Source organism: Sesamum indicum, linkage group LG8 (genome assembly GCF_026168435.1).
Source record: "Sesamum indicum cultivar Baizhima isolate 11 linkage group LG8, ASM2616843v1, whole genome shotgun sequence".
Classification (NCBI taxonomy): domain Eukaryota; kingdom Viridiplantae; phylum Streptophyta; class Magnoliopsida; order Lamiales; family Pedaliaceae; genus Sesamum; species Sesamum indicum.
This window is the reverse complement of record NC_142664.1, coordinates 9,423,816-9,439,057: the sequence shown is the minus strand read 5'-3', so window position 1 is coordinate 9,439,057 and position 15,242 is coordinate 9,423,816. Positions and strand designations below refer to the sequence as shown.

Genomic DNA, 15,242 nt, shown 5'->3' with positions numbered 1-15,242 from the left:
ATGAGAAGACATGATTGGGTGTTATGAATTATTTTATTTTCATATTGAGATTTATATAGTATATATTTCATTCCTCATGCATGAATATATTAATTGGCTATAATAGTTATTTAAGTGCAACGAATTAATGTAAACATATATCTTTAACTAATTTCAATGAATTGATACATGCGTCTATTAATATAATAATTAATTATATACAATAAATTGATATTATACATGAATATATTTAATTAGTTACAAAGAATTGATTGATGCATGAATGTAATCAATGAAACATATATGAATTCATTTATTTCCAATACATATGTACTAAATTTGCTGAATTTAAAAGATCTGTCTTTTAATTAATAAAATATTAATTTATTGATAAATTAATATCTCTCTAAATTAATAAAATTTCATGGTCCCAAGGTTATTAATTTATAGAGGTTTTACTGTACATGTCAAATCTCAATTTACATTTTAATCTATCTTACAACAAAAAGTGTTCACTTTACATAATAAGTGATTTAATTTGTTCTCATGGATTCTTTTAGCATTTGTATTCTACACTTCAAATTATTTTCTTACATGATAATTCATTTAATTGATTTTCATTCATCATCTAACCTATTTTGATTTGTTAAGTCATTTAATTAATTCTCAATTATATGTATGCTAATCAAATTTTCAATATTAAATCATTTCAATTTTTGTGATTTTTTGTAGGTGTTATATGATATAGGAAACCTAGTAAATGCGATATATTATGAATATAATATACAAAAAAATTATATGATTAAATAAGAATAATGTGAAAAGTAATTAGTAGGAATAAATCTGAATAATGTAAAAATTAATTAATAAGAGTATATGTGTAATGTCAAAAGTAGTTAATAAGAAACAATAACTATATTATTTTACATTTTTATCCTTAAAAAATAATATTTGTAAGGTTAATTTAGTCCAACCAAAAAAAGAACAAACTTTTTAGGTGATTCGTAATTTTATAGATATGTAGATATAGATATAGATTGATAAATTTGTTCAAAATTTATTGGTGCCCCACGTAATAACTAGAAAAAATGTTTACTCGGTATTCAAAGTTGTAAATTAAATTGAAAGTTTAGATATTGTTCAAATTGTATGGTTACGTCTTGAAACCAAAAGGTCACCGGTTTGAATTATATAAATATGGGTATTTGGTCAACTTTTATAGTAGTTTCTTGTGTTTAGTAATTTTTATTTAATGTATGCTTTAATTTAAAATTATTTATCTATATATTGATAATTAATACATTGTTTTCAATAAAGACAAATCACTTATATATAGGTTTTCATGAATCACAATTATTTAATAATTAATGATTGAATTTTAGAATATTGAATCATACTTTTAATATAACAATAGAAAATAAGTTGATCATATTATAAGGATTCATATGAACTCTTTAATTAAATTTCATAAATACTGTCTCTTTTGTTTTTTTAGAAAATAATTTATTGTTTTATGTATTCATAGTTAGCATCAATATATACATTTCTTTCTAAAAATTCTTTCTATCTAATTATTACAATAATATTAAGTAAAGACAAACCAACAAAGAAGAAATTAACAGGAAAATATTATGAGAAAAGACAGAACGTAACTTTCGAGGCTTCTACTATCCCCTGGTCAGGCCACTCTGACTGGCCAACAAGGTTTGGCTCTAACTCCAGGCATACTGGGCCAGAGTTGACTTCCAACGGGAGTCCTCATAGAAGGCGAACCGGGCGGCATACTCCCTGGTGTCCTCAATTGTGTATCTGGGGAGGACTTCCTCTATTGGCATGCAAAAGAGGAAGTTGGTAAGTAAATAATAGTATTTTAAATGCTTTACCATTATTTTATAAATAAGATGCTAAATATTTTTTCTTCTACAGGAAGCAAAGCTCGATCACCCCCCAAGCAAAAGGAATTATTGGAGAGGTGCTGCAAGAAAATAGTGAACGGCTGGTGGAGCGAGCCGAGGGCGTTGGAGGTGGAGGTAAGTAGCTACAGTATTAATATTATTTTTTTAAAAAAATATTAATTCTTGCTTAAAAGTGTTTATAATTTTGTCTGTTTTACAGGAGACGTTCCAGACGCTGCTAGAAGATGGTCAATCTTGGAGGGTTGGATAATCTAGAAGGTGCTTAAAAGTGTTTATTTTTTGTTTTTATAAGTGTCTATTATATGTATATATATAGGGATTAATGGATTTAAAAGTGTCAATTGATTTTTCTTTTAAAAATATTTGAAAGTAATATGTTCTGTGGTGGCAAAGAACCAAATAAATTGGTGCAAAAAATTCTTACACACATTAGTATATCTGTATAACTTTAATATAATTGCAATTCAATTTCAAACTTAAATGACTAGACTTCAGTTCGTCAATGAAATCCAGTCATCAAAGTGTAATAATCACTAAAATTATGAATCAAGTGACATTAGTCTATACCTATCTTTATATACCAAATCATTAATTACATTTTTCAGATTAAAACACACCTACCACATATAATTTCTTTCAAAATATCCATCCTTTGAAACCGAATTTCAATAGATCCTTCATTAAAAGTACTGTCAAATTCAATAAACGCTAAATGATTGAACTTGCAAGAAAGGTATACTTCATTTTTTAGTGTCAACTTTTGAGTGTCAATTTTAACTTCATCACTACTTTAAATTTTTCAGTTTTACTCAAAAACTGGAGTTGTATATAAAGAATTTTGTAAAGACAAATGGTTGATTACAATATAACAATACGTACATATTGATGAATTCTTTAATTAATTTTCATAAATATTATCTCTTTTTTTTTTTGCCTTTCATGGAGGAATCTAATATAGAAATAATTTATTTTATTGTATTCATAAATAGCATCAATATATATATTTCTTTCTAAAAATCCTTTCTGTCTAGTTATTACATAATATTAAGTAAAGACAAACCAAAAAAAGAAGAAATTAATAGGAAAATATTATCAGAAAAAGACAGAATGTAACTTCCGAGGCTTCGGCTACCTCCTGTCGAGCTTTGTTTTTTGAAACACTCACACATACGCAGACAACATTTACGCACACTCTCTCACTCAACCACTCACACTTCACATTTGCTCACACCTTTTCTCCCTCAACACTCTCACTACAGAACACTGTTCAAGTCCATAAAGTACTACGCTTAGAGAGCCCTAAGAACGTTACATCTGAATCCTTCGGTAGCCAAAAATGGCGGAAAACTCCAGAAATGTAAGATTTATTTTAGGTAGGCAACTCCATTATTCCTTTTCTCAATCATTTCATTCTTTCTTTTTCCTTCTTTAATTCTTTTTACTGAATCAATTTGTTAATTCGTCATTGCCGTATACTTTGCCAACAGAACATACACTAACGATTTTGGCCAGATTATTTCATCCGACCCAAATTCATCTTGTGAAGATTCCGATGATGTGCTATCGCCGGATCCCATCTCTTGTGCTCTGCCGGCAAGATTAATGGAGCCTCAGGTACATATTTAATTAATTTTTTTTGTTTCTCCAATTTATTTGTATTTAATTTCCTTTCCTGTCAAAGTTTAAAAAAATAAATATTTAATTTTTTAATATATTAAGAAATTCTTTTCCATAATTAAGGTTAAACAAGAAACTCAACTTTACTTATTTAATAAATGTTTTAAAATAAATTTTTGTGGAACCCATTCTTGAGGCTATAGAAATCATGCTCAATAAAACTTGTCTTTCTTTTTTCTTATTTTTTCATATATTTTCTTACCATGACCAGTAGCTGCAGTGACTAAAGTCATATTTGAAAACAGTAATTTTTATTTCACTAATTTTACCTTAAATTAAGCACAAAACGGGGGTGATGACCTGGCCTAGGCTCAAACCACACCAGATTGTGCCTGTTTTCTTTTGTTTTGTTTTTTTTTTTTTTTTGAATGAAGATGAGATACTTTTTTAACAAACTTAAATAACTTATGCTTTTATTTTAAATAAATAAATTATAAATTAAACCAAACAATCAAAACTACAAAAAGAAGTAGCTAAGACCACATAAAGACCAAAAAAGATTTAAAATATATTTTTAAAAAAATAACAATGAATTTTAGTGAATTGTTGTACTAATATAGAAGTAGAAAAATAAAGGTAAAATTTTTAGAGTTTCAAAAGTATAAAATATATAGAATAGTTAAGCTATAAAAATAAAATAAAACTTATATGTCATGTATTATTCTAAAAAAAGAAGTGGCTCGATTAAGTCGGCCCGCTAACTTAACCCAGGGTTAGGAGGTCCTAGGTCATTGGGTTGGGCCTATCCCAAGTATTGATACTTGGAATTAGCCCAGAATTTGCCTAGATTGGACCAACCAACTTTTTTTTATTGGGTTAATCACATCCTAGGTTGAGTCCCTCTTGAGCCCGACTCTTTAGGCATCTTGATTAGCGACTAGCAACCATGTGTCTAGTCCATGACCATTGAATTAACGTTAGTTTGGTGGAAGTTTCTCAATTACAAGATATAATGTGAGATCGCTATGACCAATAAAACAAAAATAATAGTTATTCTTTATTTTTTGGAAGCACGAATATGAATTCTCTATGCACAATGAACAAAAATAGAGGAAAAAAATAGTTTCGTACATCAATATCCATTATAATTGATTGTTGAATGATGATAATATGATTAAGAAACCAAATGATTATTGCATCTCTTTGGCTCGAAACCGGAAGATTTGATTAATTAAATAATTCAAATTTAAAACTTGGGGAGAACATCCCAGATTTGGATATGTACTTGACCAACTTTCTGTTCGAGAAAATATAAACGTTTGAGGGTATTGTGGAGAAAATAGAATATCACAAATGTCGAAATATTTTATGGTAATGAAAAGAGTACGAAAGGAGGAAAAAGAATAGTAAATAAAATTAAAATTAAAAAAAATGAAACCACAAGAAAAGATTGCGACCTCAACTTAGAGTACTAACTACCATGGCTCCCAATATAATATCTTTAATTACATTAATGGAGAGGAGAAGACATTAATTAGGGTATCTTCCATAATTATTTACAGTTTTTCTTATTTACAATGATTTGTTGATAAAAAAAATTCTCATTGTTTCATGTTTGGAAGCCCCATAAAGGTATTAATTGTTGCAATTATTATATATTCTCTCTTCATCACTATACATATATTATTTTTTTGTAATAAGTTTTTTAGTTCACAACATTGATTTTCCATGCAATGATTTAGAAGGCGTCGCAAAATTAGATCTCTTGGTATGTCGTTTTTCATACTTCGGACAATAAATGTTACTTTTAATATTTCTGGTCTCGGCTCTCTGATCCATCTGTCTATTTAGTGTTCTATTTACTATGATTTGTTGATAAAAAAGTTTCTCATTGTTTCATGTTTGGAAGTCCCACAAGGTATTAATTGTTGCAACTATTATATATTCTCTCTTCATTACCAAATACAAGTAGATTTTGCATAGGGCTATCCAGTACAGTGGTTTTTGAATCAGGGTGATGTCATCTATGTCAATTCTAATAGTTATAACCATTTGTGAGATGATGGTATAAATACAAAAATTACATACTTAACCCATGTAAACTCTTTTCTAAAACAAACGTTTTATGTTGCAGTAATGCTAAATGAGAATTCTACAGACAAGTGGTTTAGCGGCCCTCATATGATAGGGATCTTTTTATTAATGTCACTTTGCATTTAGTTTGTGATGCAACGGTTCATCAACATTTATTATAGTTTCCAACAGCCTACTATTATACCTTCAATATCAATATTTTCATGGCAATTGCTGAATGACTGATTGCAGGTCAACGAACAATAGCAATGGCATTTAATTGCTAGTGTTGTTCCCGTATCTAGACCATTGCACATATGTTCTTTCAAAGTTTTAAAGTGCGAAGGTGTTGGAATAACTTACTAGTTTTTTCCAGTTGTAGCTTCTAATAGTGGATTTGGTGATAATGATAGTTTATCATTAGGAAGCCGACAACAACCTCCTTGACTGAGGGACATATACATATCCTTGTATCGTAGCTTGTTCTATGATTTTCTGGGACGACATGAAACAATCCAAACACCTCGGTCATTGTTTTTGAGCTTGAACGATCATCTTGAGGGTGTATCACCAGTTATAGTTGTTCAAATGACCACATGAATTCAAATGACCGAGGTGTTTGGATTTCAAGTATATGAACGATCTCAAGTATATTTAAAAGACAACAAAGGATAAGTGATTCAAATGTTGATGACACATGAATTCACTTCCCACACGAACTTCTTGCCGTAGTGCGGCTTAAGAGAATCCTAAGAGGTGGGAGCATGCGAAGTTGTGCATAATAACCAAGGAGATGTAGTATTTTTAGTTTTGAGTATTTACATTATTAAATGATCATTTTATTAAGGTTTTAAATTGGTTGAAGAAAATGCTTTCGAAAGAATCTAGATAGAAATCGATGCTAAAATATTTCTTTACTAACAAAAATGCATATTTTGGCTTAAATTCATGCTATGAAAAGAAGTTTGAAATATAATTTTGTGTACACTTTCAGATAAATGGATAATGTGGTGGACCTCCTAACAAATGAAGCGTGTGACAGAAAGATAAATTATATATTTTATGGGAGTCAGATATCCATGCCACTCAAAAGATCTATCCACTCTAAATTTTTGATATCTTTTTCCCGATCATCAATAAATGGGAACCGATCTTACCTAATCCCCAGCCTAAATAGAAGTGGCCTAAGCACTAATAATTAATGTTGAGTGTTCAATCACTTCTCAATAAACAAAGCTTGTTACTATTACCTTATAAATACAATAAAATATTAGAGTCTTTAGAATCTTTACTTACAAAAATCTTCACAGATCTTCCAACAGTATCACCAATTTGCATGCACAATCTAAGAGATATCAAGAAAATTAAAATTTTTTCCTCTATAATGATTCTTCTCCTGGTGATTTATATTTCAATTACCCTTTGGATTACGAAAATGACTCTCACAATGAAAATAAGTCACATACAATTTATTTTCCACTTGAATACATTTTCTTTCATGCGACCTCTTATGGTCAAATGAATAATGAAAAGTTCCAATATATTTTGTTCATGTATTTGTTGTATTATGACCTCTATAAAACATCTTCCGTATTTTTGAAAGCATCATTTCCAATTTGATAAACACAATGATCAAAGATTTCTATGGAACATGTCACGCCCTGGGCCCGTGAGCCCGTTGGATGTAAGAATTGCCTCCAAACTCACCATGTGCATCCTAAAATTCGGTTATGGGAATTTGCTGAAAAGGGATTGCAAATGGATACACTATAATTTTTCTTTGCCCAATGCTTATATGTTGCTTATCTTATTAGTTTCTAATGTATATAGAATGTGATATTACAATCACCGTTCATAAAAATTCCTCAACGTGGAGTGACTTATCCCATGATTGGTCGTTATGTATCAAGATTCTAGAGGTGATTCCCATGTATGTAGCATTTTGTCACGCATGTTCAAGAGGTGGCTCCCCACGCGCATTCCACTTTTTCTGCCATATACTTAGCTTCCGACTCAACTTGGTGATTGATTTTCATACTATTTGGTCATGCCCTGGACCCAAAAGCCCGTTGGGCCCTATAATTGCCGCAAACCCACCGAGTGAATTTTGGAATTAGATTATGACAACAAACCGAAATGGGATATCGAATGGATGGACTCGAGTTCTTTCGCCAATGCTTGTATAACTTATCTTTTAATTCATAGTCCATGTGGGACGGGCTAGCATAAAACACATCTACTCTTTTTAACTTTACGCATTATTGTCCTATAAATTCTAAGTATTAAGACAACATATTTTCTACATATTTTCATGCCTTTTATTTTGCATATTATACTTATCTTACTTAATTTTCACATGCACATATAATGGTGGACATGTAACTATCGCTGAACTAAATGATAAGGCTTCTTACTTTGCATATTTTTAGCGATCTTGTTTCCCAATTGGTTTTTCCTTGAATGGTTTGAAAAATATACAAGTACATTCAATTATAAAACAATGTTTTGGTAGTTACTTGATCTCATTAATTCTACTTGAGAAAAGGGAGTTGTTCATTAATTTTGGTAATCTAATATAAAAGAAGCTCCTGTAATAGAAAAACATAACAATGCATCAAGAAAATTATTTATCCATTGAAATTTGGTGGTGAAGGTATGTACTTTTCAATATAAGGCAATATGTCTGACTTTAATTTTTTGTTAAAAGTTTCAGTTGAAGTTTATAAGCTTTCCTTCATACACAACCACTTCTGACTGATTGGTTAATGGAGTTTGTTTATCTCTTTAATCTAATATGCTTAGACTTTTTACTATATTTGTGGCTTAATTTAAACTTTTTTTATTCTAATGTGCTTGTTTTTCGGTGCAGGATCAACCTGAATCAAACAATAGATATTCAATTAAAAAGAGAAGTCGAGACAATTGTGTAGTTCAAGGCACTTGGATGGTCTCTTTTGGACTTTTCCGACATCATCAATGAGGCCGCAACTATATTCTGGAAATGCATAAGATATGTCCACTTGTCAATTTGAATTTATATCTCACATATTTGAACCAAATACTCCACATAATGCAAGCTATGTTTATATATCCAAATCATATTAAGATTAGAAATCCGTTTGCTATTATGATTTACTAATTCCGAGTACTGAAGTAATCCTTATCTTATTGCTTTTAATTCTAAAATTTAATTATTTTCTTGATAATTATTTATTTTTTCTTTAATCTACATATAACAGTTTGTTTATAGAAAGTTTAGTATGCAATCACGTGCATTTTTGCTATCATGCACTCTTATTTTCTTTATCTAAAAAATGTGATATAATAATTTATAAAATAAACACTTCTATTCTACTAACATATATATGTATGGTAGGTTGAAGTAGGGGAAAGGGACATGTATCATATAATTGTGCAAGATAATTAAGACAAGTTGGACGTAAGAGTGAAAAAAGTCCCTCTCCAACAAAATTTGGACCCTCTACCGAAAATTATTGAGATAATAGAAATCCAATCAAGCTATAAGTTATCCCTACTGTGTTTCTTTCATCAATCAGCACACCCAGGAGAAGCAGCGTTGGAGGTGGATGCGACACAAAAATCTAAGAAAGAAAACCCCACTGGTAAAATCCTTCAAACCTACAGTTTGCCTCCCACCATCAAACCCCATCCATACCCACATGTTTCCACTTCTCTAATTTTTTATTTCTTTTATTTAGGGTTTGAAAAGCCAGAGCTGTAGAGAGGAAAGTCAAGAAAAAAGGAAAAGAAATTGACTGCTACAGGGAACTTGAGGGGGGAATTGTTGGTGCATTGTTTACTATCCTGCTAATTATTTTCTGATAATTACTTTGGTAGGATTGATTACCTTGAGAAGAACAAGATGGTAATGCTAGATGATTTAGTTACTGATCAAAATCGATGAAAATACTATAAGCACTCTGTCCATTATATGCTACACTTTAACTTGAATAAAGTTTATAAGGTAGTAAAGATTTTGTGTATATACATATATGAATATATTTAAGTAATTTCAACTGCCTTATGGCTCATACTTAAATATTGAAACTCATATCATTCTTCCTATCAAGTGTTGAGAATTCAATTTCATTTATCTTTCATCTTGCAAATTAAGAGGAAACTGCCGAAAGTTAATCGGGCTCTGGCAGCCCGACTTCTTGAGGAGGAAGAGCTGAATGAGATTTAGGGTGCTAATGATGCAGATGTTCAGAAAACATCATAGAAAAAGAAAGCTCTCACGAGTGAAGTTCTCAAAGATGAGAGGTTTAGAGCTATGTTTAAAAATAAGGTATTTCATAGAGGTTCTGTTTATGCAAAAAACTTGCATTTCTTGATTGCTGTTGTTAGTTATGATCAACCATGTAGTACCTTGTTCCCAGGGATATGTGAAATAGTTTGAACTTTAATAACCCCTGGACATTAGCTAATATAGAGACATGTGAAAATGCACAAGCATATCTTTAGCGCAAAGAATCAATTTTGAGAGCAATGAGATACAGATATATCTGCTGGTCACGGGCTTCTTGAGGAGGAGGAAGAGCTGAATGAGATTTAAGGAGCTGATGATGCAGATGTTCAGAAAACATCAAAGAAAAAGAAAGGTCGCACGAGTGAAGTTCTCGAAGATGAGAAGTTTAAAACTATGTTTGAAAATAAGATATTTCTAGAGGTTCTGTTTATGCAAAAAACTTGCCTTTTTATATTGCTGCTGTTAGTTATGATCAACCATGTAGTACCTTGTTCCCAGGGATTTGTGAAATAGTTGGAACTTTAATAACCCCTGGACAGTAACTAATATAGAGACATGTGAAAATGCACAAGAAATGGTAATCATTATACATATCATTAGCGCAAAGAATCAATTTTTAGAGCAATGAGATACAGATATATCGGCTGGTCACGGGCTTGAGTATTAACCACCTTTATCCTCTGAAATTTAGGCTACATCATTGTGATATCTCTCAAATTAGCGTGACAACATTTTGAATAGTACACGAATGTATTGGGTGGATTTTGTTTGATGATTAGTGTAGAAAGATTCATTAATGACGATGGTATCACTGTTGGACTGGTACTGACAACATATGTATTGGAATTTGTTTACGTCTAAATAGCAGCCAAGTTATGTATCATTTCTTGGCGCCGCTTGCAGGACTTTGAGGTTGATGAATTCTCAGACGAATACCTGGCTTTGCACCCAATGCTATCGACAACAAAAAAAAGGCATCTTTGCTGGAGGAGAATTTTGAAGCTGTTGAAGAAGAGGATGAAAAGGGTATTGGTGGTTCGGATGCATCATCAGCGAATGAATTGTGAGAAGATGAGCATGAAAACACAAAGGCCAAATGCATGAAGAAAGTACAAGCTCATAGATGAGACACATGTTTTCATTTGAACAGTAGGAACACAATTTCGTTCTTTGTGCATGCAGAAGACATCACATAAAAACAAATTAAGAATGCACAGTTACCTTATCAAGTCTTCAATATCATGTCATATCTGCGGATTTTCCAAAGTGAAGGATAAATGGCAAAAGAAGGGTGTTCTAAAAACCCCTCAAAAACAGAGAGGAAAAACCAGTAGAGGGGTTAGAGTTTAGTAACAGTGAGGGAGGGTTTATTACTCCGCTTGATGGAAGCGAAGATGTGTTTCTTTCATCAATCAGCACACCCAGGAGAAGCGGCTTTGGAGGTGGATGCGGCACAGAAATCCAAAAAGAAAAACCCCACTAGTAAAAACCCGCAAAACTACTGTTCGCCTCCCACCATCAAACCCCATCCATACCCACATGTTTCCACTTAACGATTTTTTTGTTTCTTTTATTTAGGGTTTGAAAAGCCAGAGCAGTAGAGCGGAAAGGGCAAGAAAAAAGGAAAAGGAATTAACTGTTACAGGGAACTTGAGGGGGGAATTGTTGGTTGCTTGGTTTACTGTTACTGCTAATTTTATTCTAATAATTACTTTGGACCTTGAGAAGAACAAGATGGTAATGCTAGATGATTTAGTTATTGATCAAAATCGATAAACTTACTATAAGCACTCTCTCCATTGTACGCTGCACTTTTACTTGAATAAAGTTTATGACGTAGTACAAATTTTATGTATATACATATATGTATATATTTATGTAATTTCAACTGCCTTATGAATCATACATTAATATTGAAACTCATATCATTCTTCCTATCAAGTGTTGAGAATTCAATTTCATTTATCTTTCATCTTGCAGATTAAGAGGAAGCTGCCGAAAGTTAATCGGGCTCTAGCAGCCCGACTTCTTGAGGAGGAGGAAGAGCTGAATGATATTTAGGGAGCTGATGATGCAGATGTTCAGAAAACATAAAAGAAAAAGAAAGGTCCCACGAGTGAAGTTCTCAAAGATGAGAGGTTTGCAACTATGTTTGAAAATAAGGCATTTCATAGAGGTTCTGTTTATGCAAAAAAGAAAAGAAATTGACTGTTACAGGGAACTTGTGGGCGGAATTGTTGGTTACTTGGTTTACTATTACTGCTAATTTTTTTCTGATAATTACTATTGTAGGATTGAATACATTGAGAAGAACAAGATGGTAATGCTAGATGATTTAGTTATTGATCAAAAACGATAAACTTACTATAAGCACTCTCTCAATTATACGCTGCACTTTAACTTGAACAAAGTTTATGACGTTGTAAAGATTTTGAGTATATACATATATGTATATATTTATGTAATTTCAACTGCCTTATGACTCAAACGTAAATATTGGAACTCATATCATTCTTCCTATCAAATGTTGAGAATTCAATTTCATTTATCTTGCATCTTGCAGATTAAGAGGAAGCTGTCGAAAGTTAATCGAGCTCTGGCAGCCCGACTTCTTGAGGAGGAGGAAGAGCTGAATGAGATTTACGGAGCTGATGATGCAGATGTTCAGAAAACATCAAAGAAAAAGAAAGGTCGCACGAGTGAAGTTCTCGAAGATGAGAAGTTTAAAACTATGTTTGAAAATAAGATATTTCTAGAGGTTCTGTTTATGCAAAAAACTTGCTTTTTTATATTGCTGCTGTTAGTTATGATCAACCATGTAGTACCTTGTTCCCAGGGATTTGTGAAATAGTTGGAACTTTAATAACCCCTGGACAATAACTAATATAGAGACATGTGAAAATGCACAAGAAATGATAATCATTATACATATCTTTAGTGCAAAGAATCAATTTTGAGAGCGATGAGATACAGATATATCGGCTGGTCACGGGCATGAGTATTAACGACCTTTATCCTCTGAAATTTAGGCTACATCATTGGGATATCTCTCAAATTAGCGTGACAACCTTTTGAATAGTACACGAATGTATTGGGTGGATTTTGTTTGATGATTAGTGTAGAAAGATTCATTAATGACGATGGCATCACTGTTGGACTCGTACTGACAACATATGTATTGGAATTTGTTTACGTCTAAACAGCAGCCAAAATATGTATCGTTTCTTGACACCGCTTGCAGGACTTTGAGGTTGATGAATTCTCAAATGAATACCTGGCTTTGCACCCAATGCTATCAACAAAAAAAAAGGCATCTTTGCTGGAGGAGAATTTTGAAGCTGTTGAAGAAGAGGATGAAAAGGGTATTGGTAGTTCTGATGCATCATCAGCGAATGAATTGTGAGAAGATGAGCATGAAAATACAAAGGCCAAATCTAGAAGAAAGTACAAGCTCCTAGATGAGACACATGTTTTCATTTGAATAGCAGGAACACAATTTCGTTCATTGTGCATGTAGAAGTCGTCACATAAAAACAAATTAAGAATGCACATTGACCTAATCAAGTCTTCAATATCATGTCATATCTGCGGATTTTCCAAAGTGAAGGATAAATGGCAAAAGACGGGTTTTCTAAAAACCCCTCAAAAAACAGAGAGGAAAAACCAACAGAGGGGTTAGGGTTTAGTACCACTGGCGGAGGCTTTATTACTCCGGTTGATGAAAGTGAAGATGTATTTCTTTCATCAATCAGCATACCCAAGAGAAGCGGCGTTTGATGTGGATGCGACACAAAAATCCCAGAAAGTAAACCCCACTGGTAAATACCCTCAAAACTACTGTTCGCCTCCCACCATCAAACCCCATCCATACCCACATGTTTCCACTTCTCGAATTTTTTATTTCTTTTAGTTAGGGTTGGAAATGCCAGAGCAGTAGAGAGGAAACGGCAAGAAAAAAGGAAAAGAAATTGACTGTTACAGGGAACCTGAGGGGGGAATTGTTTGTTGCTTGGTTTACTGTTACTGCTAATTTTTTTCTGATAATTACTTTAGTAGGATTGATTACCTTGAGAAGAAAAAGATGATAATGCTAGATGATTTAGTTATTGATCAAAAACGATAAACTTACTATAAGCACTCTCTCCATTGTACGTTGCACTTTAACTTGAATAAAGTTTATGACGTAGTAAAGATTTTGTGTATATACGTATATGTATATATTTATGTAATTTCAACTGCTTTATGACTCATACTTAAATATTGGAACTCATATCATTCTTCCTATCAAGTGTTAAGAATTCAATTTCGTTTATCTTTCATCTTGCAGATTAAGAGGAAGCTGTCGAAAGTTAATAGGGCTCTGGCAGCCCGACTTCTTGAGGAGGAGGAAGAGCTGAATGAGATTTAGGGAGCTGATGATGCAGATGTTCAGAAAACATCCAAGAAAAGGAAAAGTCGCACGAGTGAAGTTCTCAAAGATGAGAGATTTACAACTATGTTTCAAAATAAGGTATTTCATAGAGGTTCTGTTTATGCAAAAAACTTGCTTTTTTTCATTCCTGCTATTAGTTATCGTCAACCATGTAGTACCTTGTTCCCAGGGATTTGTGAAATAGTTGGAACTTTAATAACCCCTTGACAGTAAGTAATATAGAGACATGTGAAAATGCACAAGAAATGATAATCATTATACATATCTTTAGCGCAAAGAATCAATTTTGAAAGCAATGAGATACAGATATATCGGCTAGTCACGAGCTTGAGTATTAACCACATTTATCCTCTGAAATTTGGGGTTCAACATTGGGATATATCTCAAATTAGTGTGACAACCTTTTGAATAGTACACGAATGTATTGGGTGGATTTTGTTTGATGATTAGTGTAGAAAGATTCATTAATGATGACGGCATCACCGTTGGACTCGTTCTGACAACATATGTATTGGAATTTGTTTATGTGGAAATAGCAGCCAAATTATGTATCGTTTCTTGACACCGCTTGCAGGACTTTGAGGTTGATGAATTCTCGAACGAATACCTGACTTTGCACCCAATGCCATCAACAACAAAAAAAGGCATCTTTTCTGGAGGAGCATTTTGAAACAGTTGAAGAAGAGGATCAAAAGGCTATTGGTGCTTCTTATGCATCATCAGTGAGTGAATTGTCAGAAGATGAGCATGAAAACACAAAGGCCAAATCCAAGAATAAAGTACTAGCTCCTAGGTGAAACACATGTTTTCATTTGGACAGCAGGAACATAATTTCGTTCTTTGTGCATGCAAAAGTCATCTCATAAAAACAAGTTCAAAAGGCACATTTACCTAATCAAGTCTTCAATATCATGTCATATTTTCAGATTTTTCGAAGTGAAGGATAAATGGCAAA

At 32.3% G+C, this 15,242-nt stretch overlaps 1 long non-coding RNA gene across 1 annotated transcript; it reads left to right on the top strand.

Annotated features, from left to right (window-relative positions):
- Positions 1 to 3,108: 3,108 nt before the first annotated feature.
- LOC148787179 (uncharacterized) lies at positions 3,109 to 6,107 on the top strand. Its single transcript, XR_016067045.1, has 3 exons — positions 3,109 to 3,268; positions 3,383 to 3,509; positions 5,838 to 6,107. It is a non-coding gene; the product is annotated as an uncharacterized LOC148787179 (long non-coding RNA).
- The last annotated feature ends 9,135 nt before the right edge of the window (positions 6,108 to 15,242 follow it).